The sequence below is a fragment of the Macaca nemestrina genome, chromosome 5, assembly GCF_043159975.1.
Source record: "Macaca nemestrina isolate mMacNem1 chromosome 5, mMacNem.hap1, whole genome shotgun sequence".
NCBI lineage: Eukaryota > Metazoa > Chordata > Mammalia > Primates > Cercopithecidae > Macaca > Macaca nemestrina.
The window spans coordinates 70,811,227-70,830,793 of NC_092129.1; the positions used below are offsets into that span (position 1 = coordinate 70,811,227).

Below are 19,567 nucleotides of genomic sequence, written 5' to 3' on the forward strand. Positions count from 1 at the left end.
CGAACTCCTGACCTCAGGTGATCCACCCGCCTTGGCCTTCCAAAGTGCTGGGATTACAGGCGTGAGCTGCCATGCCCAGCCCTAAACCTTTTAAAAAAATATGTCTTAACATTCTTTGTGCTCAAATTCATGATCAAATTTTTTTTTTTTTTTTTTTTTTTTTGAGACAGAGTCTCGCTCTGTTGCCCAGGCTGGAGTCCACTGGCGCGATCTCGGCTCACTGCAAGCTCCGCCTCCCGGGTTCATGCCATTCTCCTACCTCAGCCTCCTGAGTAGCTGGGACTACAAGCGCCCGCCACCACGCCCGGCTAATTTTTTGTGTGTTTTTAGTAGAGATGGGGTTTCAACATGTTAGCCAGGATGGTCTCGATCTCCTGACCTCGTGATCCGCCTGCCTTAGCCTCCCAAAGTGCTGGGATTACAGACATGAGCCACCGTGCCTGGCTTCATGATCAAATTTTGTAAATGGTTGATTGATAGATGAGAAAATTCTCTAACTGAAAGACATAAGGATCAGTATATGATCAGCAAATGTAGATACATGAATATAATATTGATTCACTTCTAAAAGAAATATGTTGATGTCTCCCACTATAATTAAATTTAAATCAAGTTCTTGAACTTCTAAATAGTTTTTGCTTTATATATTTGGCTGCTTTCATGTTTGGACCCTTCACATTATTAATTATTGTACCTCCTTTGTAAGAGTGTACCATTCGTAGTACATAATATCTCTATCTTGTTTGGTCAATTTTTCCACAACTAATCAAAATGCCTTGGTATTAATGTGACTCTTTTTCAAAGTAGCGTGGACAATTTTGCTCTCATCATGTAGTCCTGGGTCTTTGGGTTTTATCTTTCTAAGAGTGTAGACCTCAATCCTGAGTTTATCAATATAATCTATAAAAAATTCCAAATGAAGCCAGGCATGGTGGCTCATGCCTGTAATTCCAGCACTTTGGGAGGCCGAGGTGGGAGAACCACTTGAGGCCAGAAGTTTGAGACCAGCTTGGGCGACATAGCGAGACCCTAACTCAACAACAAATTAAAAAACTACTGGATGTGGTAGTGTGCAAATGTATTGCCAGCTACTCGGGAGGCTGAGGTGGGAGGATCACTTGAGCCCAGGAAATTGAGGTTGCAGTGAGCCATGATTATGGCATTGTACTCCAGGTTGGGTGATAGAGAGAGAGCTTGTCATTAAATAAAAGGACATTCCATATCACTTTTTGCCATTTTGTATGTGTTTACACATCTATTCACATTGTACTTAATTTGGAATTTACAACCAAGTGATTTTCCTCCATTATAAAAGAAATTGCATCACTTTCTTTCTTTTTTTTTAAATTTTACTTTAAGTTCTGGGATACATGTGCAGAACGTGCAGGTGTGTTACATAGGTATACATGTGCCATGGTGGTTTGCTGCACCCATCAACCTGTCATCTAGGTTTTAAGCCCCACATGCATTAGGTATTTGTCCTAATGCTCTCCCTCCCCTTATCCCCTACCCCCCAACAGGCCCCAGTGTGTGATGTTCCCCTCCCTGTGTCCATGTGTTTTCATTGTTCAACTCCCATTTATGAGTGAGAACATGCGGTGGTTGGTTTTCTGTTCTTGTGTTAGTTTGCTCAGAATGATGGTTTCCAGCTTCATTCATGTCCCTGCAAATGATATGAACTCACTCTTTTTTATGGTTGCATAGTATTCCATGGTGTATATGTGCCACGTTTTCTTTATCGAGTCTATCATTGATGGGTATTTGGGTTGGTTCCAAGTCTTTGCCATTGTAAATAGTGCTGCAGTAAACATACGTGTGCATGTGTCTTTATAATTTATAATCCTTTAAATTATTTATAGAATAATTTATAATCCTTTAAATTATTTATAGAATAATTTATAATCCTTTGAGTATATACCCAGTATTGGGATGGCTGGGTCATATGGTACATCTAGTTCTAGATCCTTGAGGAATCGCCATACTGTTTTCCATAATGGTTGAACTAGTTTACACTCCCACCAACAGTATAAAAGTGTTCCTATTTCTCCACATCCTCTCCAGCATCTGTTGTTTCCTGACTTTTTAGTGATTGCCATTCTAACTGGTGTGAGATGGTATTTCATTGTGGTTTCGATTTGCAAGGAAATTGCATCATTTTCCACTGAGCCTAAGTTGCAGTTCCATTCTGCCTAAGACCACCAAACTCAACTGCCCCATTATTATACCTTCTGGATGTCAGTGCAAGTTCATGGACAAGAGAATATTTGTAAAACCTCATTGGATTTCTGTTGAGAAATGCTTCGTTTTCAAAAGGTGAAAAAATGTAGATATGTATTTTCAGACTTTTTATTTTTTAATCATAGCACTGAAATTCTTTGATGGTTTATGAAAACAGATGTTTTTCTCACTCCTAGGTTACTTTTAAATGTATAATATGGAGTTGAAGTTATTAATAGAAATAACTAAGGAGGAGAGAGAACAACACTTGTACTATTGAGTATCTGCATATTAGAAGCAAGTGCTGTTATATTGCCAGACTATATAAAATAACAAGTGTTTATAGTGCACTGAATGAATGTATGGTTTAGCAAACACTACTAATTACATGCGTATTCATTGATCTATTCACTAAGCACTCACTGAGGGTCTGCTGTGTACCTGAGTCTAGCCAGAGGCTTGTGGTGGAGAGCTGAGCAGGAATCAGGTCCAAACTTATGTTCCTACTATTTCTTTGGGTGTGAGTGGTTGGATGGTAGGCTCAGTGGTCTTGGATGCTGAAATTTATTCTAATAAGTTTCTGAGCTGCTTCACAAACCAAGAGGGTTAGGGGAACTATAGCTGAGTCATCTCCTTTTCCTCCTCTTCCTCTTCCTCCTTCTTCCCCTCCTCCCCACCGTCTGTTACTACTATTATAGGAAATTTGAACTGAAATGAAAAAAAAAAATCAGTGTTACAAAAGTGGTCGCTTTTTGGAATAGCTCTACACTTACACAGTGTGTTCTAGTGATTAGAAAAAAAAAAAAAGCCATCATTTTAGGCTAGATTTTTCAGAATGGTCACAATGCTACCACTGTTTTGCACTTACCTTAGAAAATAAAGTCCTTCCCCTAAGTTTGATCATTTACTTGTTAGCATAATTTTGTCATTAAACATTAAACATTGTTAATGAAAGTCAAGCTAGGCTATGGTGAAACAAAATTAGCAAAATTCGAGTTGATGCCGGAAACTGGTGAAGCCGCGATAGATTTAAGGACCAGTTTGCCAGGTTACCATCTGCAGGTTCTGCTATGGACCAGGTGGGGGCAGCAGAGAGCTGGCTGTGGTCTCCAGAAGGGAAGACCAGCACCTGCCTGTAGATTCCAAAGCACAGGTGGAGGTGGTAATGAGTTACGAGGTAGGTCAAGGTTTGGACTGCATCTGAGAAGGGAGGAAAGCAAGACAGTTAGAAACACCATAAAGATCAGACTGCAGAGGAAGCTAGAAGGGAAGTAGGACACAGAACTGGTGTAAGTCAAAGAGCAAAGGTGCAGGGGACACAGGGAGGCCAGGTTGGACACAGGGAGGGCAGACAGGAAGTGCCCGAAGGGGGCCAGCCTGCTTCACTAACGCACCTTCCAGTACCTTCCCAACTCGGTGAGCCAGGTCCATACTTGGTCCTGTTTGGTCTTCCAAGGGCAGTGGCTATGAAGGGACAGGGATGTGAGAGACACCAGCCATCTCTCTCTCCTGAGCTGAGATATTAATAATGAAATTTCCTCCTCTATGAAAAATACCGAAATGAATGGAGAACACTCAAGAATTTGGTAGCAATCAGGGTGTGGTAGTGAAGGTTGCCTGGGCTTTTCCTTCTGGTTCCTGCAAAGGACTAAGGTCCTCAGCAGCCTCTGTCCATCTTTTGGGCAATTTTTCACAAGGAAATATAGTTCAGTGCTCCTGTTTATTTAACGGCCGGCTACACTTGAAACATCATGCTCTCCCTGTGTGGTCTTGTCAAAATTATTTTCAAATGGTGCTAATTAGCAGACCCAACACATGGGCAGCCCTCCTTCGCCAGACTTGGCACCCTTGCTCGCTGCATTTAGCACCCCTTGTGGGAAGGCATCCTGGAGATCCCTTTTCTGCACCCTCTCTCCATCTACTCCTTCCCACTCGTGGAAGCTGCCTCACCAGGGAAACTGCTGTCTGATAAAGAACATCAACAAGTCCTAGCAGATGGCTGCTTATCTCAAGACACGTATATTCACCAAAATACTAGCAGAAGAAAAAGCTGTGTTTGGATGGTCCCTTAGAGTTAATTATAACATGTTCAAACTGTGTAAGGCAATTTGGAGATGGAGACAGAGTATGGAGAAAGAAATCAAAGGGAGAATACCCAAAAGAGTATTTGGAAAAGAAGAAAAATGTGTTCTTTATACATATATATCTATAAAGATGGGGGGTCTCACTATGTTGCCCAGGCTGATCTCGAACCCCGGAACTGAAGGAATCTTCCTGCTTCAGCCTCTCCAGTAGCTGCAACTACAGGTACCAAGCCGAGCAAGAAGAAAAATTTGAGTTAGGCTTTAGAACGTCAAACTAAGTCTCGGATTTTCTTGAGAAAGTGGATAGAAAATTTGTGGTTAGAGATGACACCAGGAACAGCTGGTTTCTACTCTTAGCTATGTCTGGGGCAGCTTGACCGCCACTTTGTTGATCACATTAATTTACCTCTTCCTGCCTTTATTTCCCTTTCTGTAAAATGGGAATTCACGTGCTTGATGACAATATCTCCAAATGATTTTTAAGGCAAGAAGAGAGAATGTTACTGACAGGCCTGTGGTTCTCTGGGTGAGAGGATCACTGTGAATTAATATGCACACAGAGCCTTTTATTAATGAAGCTCAGGGTGTCTGGTTCTTCTTGGAGGAGTAAACATCCACCCAATAGTATTCACTCAGTTTGCATTGTTCTGTCACACTGTTTGTAAATCTTTTGAGTGATTACACAGCATTTGTTCCCTATTGTTCATAATACTCTTTAAAAAACTGACTATAGGACTCCGGTCCCCACTGGTTTGTTCTTTTCCACTTGGCAAAAGTTGATTGATTTTATTTTTCCTTTGGCCTGTGCTTCTTGGTGGCTTGAAATGAACATGGTTTTTTTTTCCTGTTTACCCCTTTGCCCACATTGTCAATACTAGAGTCGCCCTGGGAAGCAGAGTTTGCAAAGGGAGGAGGGTTTGGTATAAATTTGGAAGATTGTATTGTTTCAGATTTATTTTCTCAAATGCTGAAACTACTTCTCAGGGTTTATTCTTCTTTACTCATGAAAACTCACACATTCTCTCAGGTGGTACTGTTAAACATGTTAAATCTGTAAAAAAATTACTAAAAAAATGTTAAACAAATGGAATGAAAGAAGCAGGAAGCAAGCGTATACACATGGTGGCCTGAGCAATTGGCTGTCATGGTTTGGTTTGATTATAGGTGTGTGAGGCATATGCATGGTGTTGCATGGAACAGATGGATAGAAATGGTAAAAAAAAAAAAAAAAAAAAAAAAAAAAAAGATGAATCCAACCTAGTGCTTTTCAATTCTCCTTGCACATGAGAATCACCTGGAGAATTAAAAAAAATATATTGATGCTGGCTGGGCATGGTGGCTCACGCCTATAATCCCAGCACTTTGGGAAGCTGAGGTAGGTGGATCACTTGAGAACAGGAGTATGAGACCAGCCTGGCCAACATGGTGAAACCCTGTCTGTACTAAAAATACAAAAATTAGCCAGGTGTGGTGGCACACACCTGTAATCCCAGCTACTTGGGAGGCTGAGGCAGGAGAATCTCTTGAACCCGGGAGACAGAGGTTGCACTGAACTGAGATCACACCACTGCACTGCAGCCTGGGCAACAAAGCGAGCCTCCGTATTAAAAAAAAAAAAAAAAGTTGATGCCTGAGTCTCTCCCCAGAAATCAGAACATCTGTGGGTATGAGTTCGGCATGGACATTTGTAAAATCTCCTTAGCTGCAAAGCCAGAGTTAGGAACCACTGACAACCAACAGAAAAATGCTTCTAGAAGTATCTCCAGGGAAGGAGTCCTAGCCTAGGATCAGACACCTGTCTGGGTTCAATACACACCACTGGGTTTTTTTGCTTTTTGAGATGGAATCTCACTCCGTCACCAAGGCTGGAGTGCAGTGGCGCGATCTCGGCTCACTGCAATCTCCACCTCCTGGGTTCAAGTGATTCCCCTGCCTCAGCCTCCAGAGCAGCTGGGACCACAGGCGCATGTACCACAGCGGGCTAATTTTTGCATTTTTGGTAGAGACAGGGTTTCACCCTGTTGGCCAGGATGGTCTTGATCTCCTTACCTCGTGATTCACCCGCCTCGGCCTCCTAAAGTGCTGGGATTATAGGCATGAGCCACCGCACCCAGCCACCACTGGGTTTTATAAACTCTCAGTAGGCCTCTTCTTCTGGCCTGGTCCCATGCTATCTGACCCTTCTTGACATTCAAAAAAAAGTATTTTTGTTTAGTTGAACTCCAGGAACGTGTAGGATACTAAGAAAATGTTGAGAAGGGGCATTAAACAGAAGTATGAGTTGCCTTCATTAAAATTGCAGTGATCTTTTTCTTACCAAAGGTCCTGACCCAGTTGTGGAAAAATTGGTTCTTGAATGTGGGTGACACATCTGTTTCATATCTCCAAGGCTATGCCTCAGAGCCAGCTCCTCTGTGTGATTCAAAGGATGCCACGTGTCCCACATGTGGCCTGCTTCCTTCTCTTAACATGGCCTAAAAGTCCCTTACTGAACTCCCGTTAGCTTTATTTATTTTTGAGATGAACCCTTGCTCTGTCACCCAGGCTGGTGTGGAGTGGCGCAGTCTCGGCTCACTACAACCTCTGTCTCCCAGGTTGGAGCAAATCTCCTGCTTCAGCCCCTCAAGTAGCTGGGACTACAGGTGCCTTCCACCACACCCAGCTAATTTTCGTATTTTTAGTAGAGACAGGGTTTCACCATGTTGGCCAGGCTGGTCTCGAACTCCTGACCTCAGGTGATTTGCCTGCCTCAGCCTCCCAAGAACTCCCGTTAGCTTTGAAAGTAAAAGCCAACCCCCTTTGGCTGGCCCACGAGGCCCCACACACCTTAGCATTCCTGTTACCTCTTCCACCTTCTCTCCTAGCTCTGCCCTTCGCTGGTGCCAATTTGGCTGCACTAGTGTCCTTTTTGTGACGGCAGCTGTGCCTGGGACACTCCAGTATTTGCACTTGCTATTGTTCTGAGCTGTTATTGTCCAGAATGCTCTTCCAGCAGTTAGCTACTTGTCTCCTCTGAGTCTTCAGGTAGCTGCTCAGTATCAGCTTCTCAGTCACCCTGTCTGATCACCTGGCTTATAAGTCCAGTCCTTACCCTTGTACTCCCATCTCTAATCGCTGCTTAATCATCACCTTAGCACTGTCACCATTTGACTTTCTTTCTATATATATTTATTGGTTAGCTCAGTTGCTTCAATAAATACCATAAACTGGGTGGCTTAAAGTCAGACATTTATTTCCCACAGTTCTGGAGGGTGGAGATCTAAGATCAGGGTGCCAGCATGGTCTGGTTCTGGTGAGGGCCTCTTCCAGGTGCAGACAGCCACGTTGCTTTTTTTCTTTTCTCTTTTTTTTTTTTTTTTTTTTTTTTGAGACAGAGTCTCGCTCTGTCACCCAGGCTGGAGTGCAGTGGCGCCATCTCGACTCACTGCAACCTCCACCTTCCGGGTTCAAGCGATTCTCCTGCCTCAGCCTCCTGAGTAGCTGGGACTACAGTTGCACACCACCACGCCCAGCTAATTTTTATATTTTTAGTACAGACAGGGTTTTGCCACATTGGCCAGGCTGGTCTTGAACTCCTGACCTCAAGTGATCCACCTGCCTCGACCTCCCAAAGTGCTGGGAGGTCGTGAGCCACCACACCCGGCCAGATGGCCACCTTCTGTGTCCTCAGGTAGCAGAAAGAGATCAAAGAACTCTTTTGTTTCTTTTATAAGAGCACTAATCCCATCACAAGGCCCTGACCTCACGACCTAATCGCCTTCCAAAGGCCCCACTTCCTATTGCCATCATATTGGGGGTTTGGATTTCCGCATAGATTTTGGGGGGACACAAATCTTTCAGTCCATAACAGTCATAGTTGGCTTCTCCCTCGTTCCACTAGAATATAAGCTTCCCGAGGTCAGGGATCTTTGTCTATTTTGTTTACAGCTATGTTCCTAACACCTAGAACAGTGCCTGGCACATTGTAGGTGCTCAGGAGATAATTACTGGATGAAAAAAAATGAACGGGTCTCCTCCTTAACCCCTGAAATCCTGTTCGAGTCGCCGGGTTTGCCTTGCTCCACTGGGATCAAGCCCTGGCTTGGCGTCCTTGTCTCCCAGGGGTAGACTTCCCGTCTCTGGGAGGACGCGAGGCTCTCCTGGCCGGCTGGTTGGCCTCCTTACCTGTTCTGCCCACTCAGAGCCCTGCCAGCTGCCTGGGACGGCTGCCGGGCACGTCCTTGTTCCTGCTCAGTCAGCCAGGTGGGGCCGTGGTTTGGACCCTTCACTCATTCTTCTGTGAACCCACCTCTCACTTTCCCCTTCAAGAAGCACTCCGTGGCCCCCAGCTCGGCTTCTGAAATTTGGACGCATTGGTCTAGCCCAGTCTCGTTTGCACATCCCTTTGCATGATTCTTAATTATATTTCGGGCTGGCTCTGCGCAGTAGACTATAGAAATAATGATTGTTTCTGGGGTTGCGCTGGAGTGTGAGAAGGTGGGGAAAATGCCTCCGGACGATTAGACCAGGACACTCTTGAGATGACTGATGAAACCTACAGCAGGAGCTTTCCACGCTCCTGATGGCGGCAGGGGAGGGCGGTGCGCAGGGGTGGGGGAGGCGCAGGGGGAGCTGTTGTGGGTCCCGTGCTAGTCAATTCTCTAGCTTCCCAGGCGCCTTGATCTTGTCATTTAGAAGCCTCTGGAAGCACAGGGACTGTGGAAACTGGAAGCTGTTCTTGGACTATTTCGCAACACTTTTCTCCAGGAAAAAGGAAAAAAAAGGCTCATTCTCTTCGTCCCCAATGTTACATAATCGAACATTTCCCGTGCTGGTTGAAATGAATATCCTCTCTTTGCCTGAATAAATAATGCACAGATTCTTCGGGACAGGCTGCTTCCTCCAGGCCGCCGCTTCCAAGGGATCCGGCCGCTTTGTGGGTTTCGTGGTGGCCCACAGCTGGACGCGGGGCCAGGACTTCCTTCTTGGTGGGGGCGTGCTTTCTGCCAAAATGTCTTTTAAACGTCTCAACAAGTAGCAAACAAGGCCCCACCTGCGACAGTTGCAGTGATTCCGGAAGACCTGCTCACCACGAGGTGCTGGGGTCGTTTGCAGCTGGCAATCTCCGGTGGCTGCAGTTTAAATAAATCTCCTAAGTGCAGAATCACCACACAAGGCGCGGAGAAACTGAAAAGTCAAAACATCTGGAGTTACAAACACTCACAGGCGTATCAGCTGTCTGCGTCCCCATAGGAAAACTGTTTATCGGATGCTTCAGTATTCAACCCTTTATTTCCTAGCACAGGTTTTTAATTTTCACATGGAGTGTTTGATTACCTTCCCATGCCCAAGTCACTCTTTTCATAGCCTGTTGTTTAATTTGGTTACACCTTTGTCTTTATTTCCTTTGCTTTCCTATATGAGAAAAATAAATGGCACCCTTCAATTGCATGGTAGAGGCTGACGCTATTCCAGGTGCTCAGGTTGGCCTTCCCATCTTTGGTTTCCTTCTGTAGGAAGATTTATTGGTATAAAGGGAAGGACAGAATTGGATCTCCCTGGAGGGAGGTTCATGTGTTTCTTATTCTGAGCTGCCGGGAGCTGGTTCACAGCACAACTTGATAATTGCTGAGTAGACCTAAAGTTTTGAAATTAAAGATCTCTTTGGAGTTTTACAAGTAAAATTTCAAAAATAAGAAATGACTGTCCCAATTTATTTTAGAAGAAAGGTGCAGCTTGTAAACTTTCATGAATTTGGTAAAAGGGGGCTAATTTGAAAAGGAAAACTAATAGGCAATATTTACAAATTGTGAAAAATACCAGAATAGTATACGTGGAAGAGTATTAGACATTCCGTTTGCAGTGGTAAACCCATTCGTTTGGTTCTGAATCTTGTTTAGACTTCCTTAAGAATCTGATGAAGTTTCCAGAACCTTCCTTCAGAAAAATGCACATGTGTTTATGTACCTAAATGTTTGGATATGATCTCAGGGGATTCCAAATCCCCTGGGCCCCCCCCTCCATGTGGATGTTTGTGATGCAGAATGGGGTAAGAAAAACAGGAAAGGCTACAAAAATTTTATGAAATAGAAACATGAACATATGGTACCCAGCCAAAGTTTAGTTGTGAGGAAAATGACGTTAAATGCATTTATTTTCTAAATGACGACACAAAATTGGACTCATATTACTATCCGGTTGAAGCATGTTTTATGCTTATGGTGACCTAGCGATCCAAATGCCTGCTCTTTGTTCTTATCCTCTTATCTTCCTTATGCCAATACTGTGCAGCTTAAATAAGTCCTGTCTCCAATGTTATTAGCTAGTTTTGTTCTTTGTTTTCTATGTTTTATCTTTTACTTCTTGTTCCTATTTCAAAGACTTTGAAGGTATTGGGACTTGGGGACATGTCCTTTCCAGTAAAGATTTTGGTATTGTAGAGAGAGCTTTACACACCCAGGTGGGTGTACTTGGGGACTGAGGCTACTCAGTAGCCCTGTAAATGGTCAGAGCCTGCTGTTTCTATTACTTGGAGAGCAAGGTGAATGCAGGTCTCCTTGGATATTGGGGATGATAGAGGGATGTGGATTGTAGAGGAACAGGACTTCTTGCCCCTTCAATTTAAATGGAGATTCATTTGATCGACAAAACAAAACAAAACATGTATATTCACCAGGCCCTGTGTGAATTACCACCTTGGATGTAGGTGGAGTAAGCCGTATTCCCAGGTAGCCTGCAATCAACTGCAATCCATTGGTGGTAGGAGGCATGGGAGATCCAGAAATAACTCAGGACTAGATTGAACTGGCCACTTATCTAAGAGTGTTATCAAGTGTTCTGTAAATGTGTAAATTCTGATCAGTTATCAGGTTGTCATACTTTTTTTTCTTTTTTTTTTTGAGTCTCGCTCTATCGTCCAGGCTGGAGTACAGAGGCATGATCTCAGTTCACTGCAACCTCCACCTCCCAGGTTCAAGCAATTCTCTCACCTCAGCCTCCTAAGTAGCTGGGGTTACAAGCATGCACCACCACATCCGTCTATTTATTTATTTATTTTTTTGTAATTTTAGTAGAGATGGGGTTTCACCATGTGGCCAGGCTGGTCTTGAACTCCTGACATCAAGTGATCAGGGCACCTCTGCCTCCCAAAGTTCTGGGATTATAGGCGTGAGCCACTACAACCGGCTGGGTGTAATACAATTCTTCTGTCTCCCTTCCTAGGCACAAGCTCCTCAGGGTCATGTCTGTTCTTTGCTGGCACAGAGGAGATGCTTCAGCAGTGCTTATTGCTAGAGGAGAAAAGTACAAGTGGCATGTGGTAGAGATTCAGAGGAGGGTGAGAATAGGATGATGTTGGGCCATCAGGAAGGTCTCCATGGAGAAGGTGTTCTTTGAGATGAACACTGAGGAAGTGGTGGGATCACACCTGACCTAGATAGAGAAGGGGCTGAAACCCAAGCATAGGATGCTGGGAGCAGGGAAAGAGACGCTGACTGAAGTCGAAGGCTGGAGAGGTTGGCTGGGGCCTGGTGATCAGGGACATGGTGAGTGGTTTGTGCTTAATTTAATCTTGTAGTGACACAATGAGGATGATTAAGCAGGAACATAATCTGGTGAAGGTGTGTTGGATGGATTAGAAATGGTAGCGGCTGTAGGCAATCAGACCAATTAGGACACCATTGCAAAAGTCCAGCTGAGAGCTGAAGAGGATCTGACTTGTGATAGGGAGTAGGAAAAAGAAGGGATGGAGGCTGGAGGAATTTTGGAGATACAGCCTGAAGTTCTTGTAATCCAAACTTCCCCAGAGTGTCTCAGCCCAGGAATAAAAATAGGATGAAAACAACAAGAACACAATAATATTTTATCTCTGCTTTCTATCAACTGTTTGCCACCTGCAATCCTTTCCGGTTCTTCCTTCCTGTGGGGCCAGGTGAATAGGCAGATGCTGAGTATCACTGCTGGGCTCACAGAAGCCCCCAGCGTTGGGGGGTCAAGGCTGCGGCTGCTGGTGCCAATCAAAGGCACCCATAGGCAGGACCCTCTTCCACTAAGCTTCATTGCAAATGGGAAGCCTCAAGGCGGGTGCTTTCCTCTGCTAATCGGTACGTGGTACAGGAATCAAGGCTTCCCTTTGTTTGTTCTCAGTGGTTTACAGAGATTTTTCTTCTGTAAAGCAACCGCTCCTTTCACTAAAATTCCGGTGTTTGTGCAAGTTGGGAAGTTAAACTTAGCAACGGAGTCTCTGCTGTATTTAAATATCATTTTTGTCTGACACTGGCCTCTTGTCCTTAGAGGAAATATGTGAATTTCTCCTTTCTGCTCAGAAGTACAACTTAATAGTTGACAAACGTAAACTACCTGAAGGGCCAGACTTCTCTGGATCCTACTTGAGACCTTGCTTCCCACTGAGAAGTGTGTGCATTTGTGTATCTGGGGACCGAGATGGCTGGGAGAGTGGGGAGAAGAAAGACTGAGGGCCAGGTGGGGAGCAACAAGGGTCAGAAAGCTATTTTGGTTCAGCAGTATCAGTAATGTTTTTGTTTTAAATCATTGTCTTCTTCAATGTTGCTTCCTTTGTCACTCCTGTAAATATGAAAGCCCCATTTATTCTTCTAATAGAAAATTTTTCATAATTATTTCCTCACATGAGATGTTTATGGCTTTATATATATGTGTGTATATAAAGAGGAGGCATGTAATTTATGAAAGCAGATTTTAAAAGCCTTTCTACAGATGAAATGTAAGGTTCAATTGCATTTTTTCTTTTGGAGATGGGTCTTACTCTGTCACCCAGGCTAAAGTGCAGTGGCACGAACATGGCTCACTGCAGCCCCAAACAATTCTCCCACCACAGCCTCCAGAGTAGCTGGGACCACAGACATGTGCCATCACATCCAGCTAATTAAAAACGATTTTTTTTGTAGAGATGGGGTCTTTCTATGTTGCTCAGGCTAGTCTTGAATTCTAGGCTCAAATTTCTTGATTTCTTCCAAAAGCATTTTCTGCTTGACATTGTTATTTGAAGAAAGACAGCTTAAAAAAATTTAAATAAGGAGACTATTTTTTATCCCTATAAGTTTGGACTAGGGCTTTCATATTGAGTAAAAGACAGTATACAGTGTCATCGAGGATGGGTCATATTATGGCTCTGTTGTCAAATACTCTAGATCTGGACACTGAAAACTGGACTACTGATGGATTTTGTGCCTCTGCTGTAAAAACCAGCACCTGGGGCTGGACGCAGTGGCTCACACCTGTAATCCCAGCATTTTGGGAGGCCGAGGTGGGAGGATCACGAGGTCAGGAGATGGAGACCATCCTGGCTAACATGGTGAAACCCCGTCTCTACTAAAAATACAAAAAAAATTAGCCGGACCTAGTGGCGGACACCTGTAGTCCCAGCTACTCGGGAGTCTGAGGCAGGAGAATGGCGTGAACCGGGGAGGCGGAGCTTGCAGTGAGCCGAGATTGAGCCACTGCACTCCAGCCTGGGCGACAGAGTGAGACTCCGTCTCAAAACAAACAAATAAACCAGCACCTAGGCCCCGGATGAGTGTTTAGGTAGCTAAACACTCTTGGGTTACGCTGTTCTGATGGGAAAGACCACCAGAGGTGCCCTTGGATACCTGGTAATAAGGGCTATAGAAGAAATTATGGAAATTCTGCGACCCTGTCAGTGACCCATGCAGCTCTAGCCAGAGCCCCATGTGTGTTCATCTCAGCTCATTGGCTTTCTCTGTTCCTGCATAACTTCACTTGCTAGGAGCCTTGCCTTACTTTGGCCTCCATGCCACCCTGAGACACACCGTTTTCTTTTGCACTTATGACCTCAGTGCAGGTTTCCAAATTCATACCCTCAGAGCTTGAATGATTGGTCCAGTTGATCTTTTTCACATTTGGTCGTGTCCTAGGTCACTGGCCAGTCTATAGTTTGGCTGTTGTTTGGTTGGGTGTCTCACCATGGTCCAGTTAGCTGTGATCTGAAGTGGGCTTAGGGTGGGGAGGTTGTGTGAACTTGAGTTGGTTGTTCCAGTAACAAGAGCTGAGAGCATGGCAATTTTCCTTAGAACAATAGCGAGTGAGTAGTCAGGTACTGATTGATATCTCCAGATAAGCGGAGTTTCAATTTTGGTTATTCTTCATGAGGGAAGTCCGAAGCCCAGCGCTATTTTGCTAGAGCGATAGAGCTGAGACTGTTTTCAGCAGTGCTCAATGGGAACATCTTTGCTGAGAAGAACGAATGAAGAATTTTGGCAATTCACTGTGTAACTGAGTTCCAGACTCTGCTATCATCTGGGGTGGCAGATAAAAACACATAGTCCAAATAAAAAACCTGATTTTTAATTTTAGTCTGAATCACCCAGATCACAGCAGGACGCTGCTTGAACAGCCCAGACAGATTGCATCCATTTTCTGCTTTACTTTGCTGGTGGAAACTAGGCTGTTAGCGGTTTCTTCTGGAATGGGAGAATGAATCAAAAAAAGGTTGGAACCTGAAAAATTTCTAGAATTTCATTGTTCTGTGCTTCTTAATAAACAATGTGACACTATCAAGGAATGTGTGTTGACCCTCTTTTTTTAAAAAATAAAGATGTAGTGGATAGCATGATTTTGATGAAATGTCAGGCTTTATTTTTCATTTGAAAAATGTGTGTGAGGGAATCAGGTGTCAGGTGTAATGGCATGATACTGCTCTTTGACTTATACTTATGAGATTAAATTTGTCCTGTGTTTCAATTACACTATTATACTGCTTCATTTAAATTGTTGTTTTCTTATTTTTTTATTGTTCAACCTGTCTAGTAGTGATTAATGCAATTTAATTAGACACTTTTCCTCAAAGGATATATATATATTTTCCCTATAAGAAAGCACAGAATAGTTAAAAAAAATCAGTCCAAGCACACATTTTTATTTTTAGTGATTTCATTAGAACGATAAACTTCAAAATGATTCATAACAACCTTTCTGAATCGATTTGATGGAACTGTTTTTACTCATTCACTGATAAACCTGTCAACAGTTTCCTCTCATGACACATACAAAGCACGTGTGTTCCCATAGTGTGTCCTTGTGTGTAATCCCTTGTGCTGGTTCAGATTCTGAAATGGAGCGTTAAAAGCATGGGGGCTTGAGTTGGTCCATGTGAGTTTGAACCCTGGCCCCAGCTGGTATAGGTACTTAATCTCAGTATCCTGCGGTTTCTTCAACTGTAAAATGGGTTTTTAGTAGTACCTACCTCACTGGGTTGCTGCAAACGTGCTTAAAATAGTACCTGACATCTAGTACAGCCGACCCTCCATATCTATGGGTTCCACATCTGAGGATTCAGTCAACCTCTGGTTGGATAAAAAAATATCCAGGAGAATAGCTGCATACCAGGAAAAAAAAAAAAAAAGAAAAAAATATCCAGGAAAAAAAAGTTGTGCCTGTACTGAACATGTACAGACTTTGCTCTTTACATTCTCTAAACAATATAGTATAACATGTATTTACCTCACATTTACATTGGTTTAGGTATTATAAATAATCTATGGGTTATTTAAAGTATACAGGAGGATGTGCATAGGATATATGTAAATACTACGTGATTTTATATCGGGTACTTGTCCTGGAACCAATACCCCAACTCTAATACCAAGGGATGACTATATATGCTCGGAAGACATTTGCTGTTATTTTTATTCTCTTGCACTCAAGAAAGCACATATTGGAATGCAAGTGAATATCAATAATAGTTTTTTAAAGGATAATTAATCTAATTTATAATTTACATACAATTTACATTGTACATTTATATTTTCTAATGGAAAGGAAATAATCTATAACCTTCATTTCAGAATTCATTAGCTGTCCTATTTTGAGAACTGTTGCTCTATGTAATTTTCATCTCTGTATTGATGTGTAAAACTGGTTTTAACAGGTAGCTAAATGCTGTTTGAAAAGCATACTTCACCCATTCTAGCAAATAAAATAATTGAAGGATTTAATTAATTTTGAAAAAAATATTTCACTTTCAAAACACTTAGACTGTTCAGAGCATGTTATTCAATAATGTACCTTTCACCAGAAATCATAATAAAAACAATAAAAATGCTTACAGAACCCCCACACTGCGTTAGTATACATGATTATTCCTTGGGTAAGAGAATCTTGTTGAGATTTTATGTTCAGTCACTTGAAATGAAATACTTTACATATTAACTAAAATGTGTCCTGCTCTATGTATTCTGGAGAAGTTACTCTCAGACAAATTTACATATTCAAATTATTTTATGGGCTTAACTGACAAGTATAGAGAAGATTGAAGACAGTTAAGATCATTTATTTCAAAATGTTTGAAAGCATTGATTATTTATTTTGGTTTTCTTTCTTTCCCATGCTGGTTTTGAGATGCACCTCTTACTTGGCAGGTGTCCCTCTGTACTGGGTGCTGGGACAGAGAGAAATACAGTAGCGAGAGAGAGATCCCTCCTCCGCCCCGTTCTACCATTCTCACTGCCAGAAAACCAGCCTTTTTCAAGGCTTGTAGAGAAGAAAAAGCGAAAATATTTTTAAAAAGTCATTTAAAGTACCTACTGCATAAACCACAGCAGACATAATGAGATATTAAACTGTCAATATTATTAAAAATTTTTAATATGATTTTACAGCCCCTTTTCTACTTGAAAATGTTTATCTTAGTGTTAGACAAACAATCAATAACCTCATAAACTTAAAAATTGCTGCAGGAAATACCGGACAGTTTATGGAAGGATCATATGACAGAAGGAAAGGCTGAAGAGTGTGAGAAGCTAGACCTCTGCAGGTTACCGAAGTCAAGAACCTCATTAATCAGTAACAAGAAGCGCAGAGTGGGCTTTTGAGTCCATGCCTGAGTAAGAAAGTCCCAAAAAACACTCGCAGAAGGACATTTCCTTGCCCCTGCTTTTAGTTTAGCTGTAGCTAACTTTGGATTAACAAAATTTATGTGCTGAATGAATGTTTTATTTTTTTTTCCAACTCCACATGCCTGTCTAGACTTCAAGCTTTATTATGAATAAAGAGAAAATCGGCTGGATGGCATAAAAAAATTTTCAGGCAGATTAACACACGATTTACCTCTTCTTGAACATCCATCTTAATGGAAGTGCTAAGAAAGTTAGATTCGGGCCTGGCTTGGCAAAAGCAAGGCCACCCCCTCCTCTATTTTTTCAATGAGATTTTCCAATCCTAGTCAAATGGTGGTGCTAGTTCTTTATTTTTGAGTTACTGCATTTCCTAATTTCATGGTCATAACAGCCTCCTGTCTACCGACTCAGAACGGATTTTACCAAAACTGAAAATGCAGGCTCCATGCTCAGAAGCTCTTTAACAGGCTCGAAAGGTCCATGCTCCTTTCTCCTGCCCATTCTATAGCATAAGAAGACAGTCTCTGAGTGATAATCTTCTCTTCAAGTAGGTACTCCTATTTCTTCTCAATTTATTTTTTCCTTTTTGATATAATGTGCTACTGTTTACAAGCATATTGTAACTTCAGAGCTTACCTCTCATCTTTAAAAAAATGTGCATTTTTTTGTCTTTCTGCTCCAAGGATATTTTGCAAAGTTACTGGCAAGTATTCCTGGGATGATATAATGTGAAATCTAAACTTGGTACCGTGGAAATTCACTTCTAGAATAATATTTGGCTGAGGCAGAGGGCAATCCGTCTACCCTTTTCTTAGTCCAGCACACACAGGCTGCCTGTCTGTTCCAGATAACATGTATTTATCGAATCTAGCACTAGCTAGGAGACACTGTATTGTTGAACCGTGTTAGAATTTTAAAAGTTCTTAATTGGACAAATCTCAGACTAGCATGAACACACTACCTGTTTTCTTAATCTTTGGAGCCATAACTTATGTGAGTTTGAACTAAGCGATGTGAATAAGCCATTATTTGTTTCCTAAAGGCAGTCAAGTTTTCTGAAAAGCTACACATTTAGCAGCACAAGAACGAGCCCCTCTGTCTTGAAACTGGCCTCTGATTTTAAGCAAGGTCTTTTGAGTCCTGGTGTCCCATTTTCTCAGTTCCTTTTTGCCTCACGATGGCACATACATAATGATTCCACCACATATAGCAGTGGGCTACTCGGGTAATGATGTGGCAGTCACAAGGCAGGGCAGAATACTTTCATTTTGGTTAGAGGAATGCCACATGTCTTAGGAAACGCTCGTTGAACTGTAAGTTTCATGCTTTGTCAAGATAGGCAGTATTCTCTCAAACAAGTCCGTAGGAGCCAACATGATTAAAAGATTTTAAAGCAGTTTACTCGATAGAAGGGTTGGACTTTATGAGGACTTGTGATCATGACAACGATTCCTGCTTAAAGATGCCAGATTTTTAATGCCTTTATGTGCCAGATCTAATAGGCTTACAGAGCAACTCCATGTATATGAGGTTGCTGGGAAACTCATCTGGTTTTGAATGTGGTATATACATATTTTAATGTTGAGAGTAAACTTAGGAAGACCAGATAGAAGTATTTGAATTGAATTCTGAAATGTACAGAGAACTTAAATTGGATGAGAATGTTGGAGAACCATGGATGGTTCAGGGTCCATTTGTGTACCATAAAATCCCTTCCTATTTCTCAAATGCAAATGTTTTATTTGATTTTGTTAATATCCTGTGATGACTGCCCAGTAGGCCTTGGAATGCATGCAGATAATGCTGTAGCAGTTGGATAAAATACTCTAGAATGTCAGATTTTCAAGGAAATTAGAAATAAACACAATGTAGGTAAAAGATATGACATGTAGGAAAAAAGCAAAATTTTCCTTAAGAATACGAGGGTCGTATTTACGAGCAGAAGATTTTTCTTAGACACTTGGAGATACTTGTTTTGTTCTATTGCTTGTGACAATCAAGGAAAGGAATAAAGCTCTTGTGTCTTAAACTTGCAGGAAGAACAAAGTCCAACTATCTTTCGTTTCTGAGAACTCTGTGTCTTTTTGTTCAATATTGGGTTTAGAGCTAGCTACCATCTACCTTCCCTTCAAACACGCACTCTACACCTCCACACAGTATAAGTGTTTACATCAGGCATCTGCTAAATATTTTCACATGGTTATCTGCGGTCTTCTCTGAGTCTATCTGCATTCATTTATCCTAGCTGGTCAGAACAATCACTTGGGCTGAGGGCCTGGTGGTTGAGTTTACTTTGCTTTGAATAGGGAACAGCTGTGCTCCGTGACGGCAGATTGGCTATTTGGAAAAAAAGAGCAAGGAAGAGAGTGACTCTGGGTAGACCATCCACACTCTTTG

At 42.3% G+C, this 19,567-nt stretch overlaps 1 protein-coding gene across 11 annotated transcripts in view; it reads left to right on the forward strand.

The window, feature by feature from the left end:
• The window catches only part of LOC105489041 (estrogen receptor 1), a 432,743-nt gene that overhangs the window by 16,497 nt on the left and 396,679 nt on the right, over positions 1-19,567 (forward strand). For 3 of the 11 annotated variants that reach the window (XM_011753623.3, XM_071095961.1, XM_011753627.3), the window contains exon 1: positions 11,386-17,717. The exons of 7 other annotated variants lie outside the window; for them this stretch is intronic. The gene's annotated coding sequence lies outside the window, so the exon portion shown is untranslated. Of the gene's footprint in view, positions 1-11,385; positions 17,718-19,567 lie in introns of those variants that run through there. One more of the 11 variants, XM_011753631.3, reaches the window with a different exon arrangement.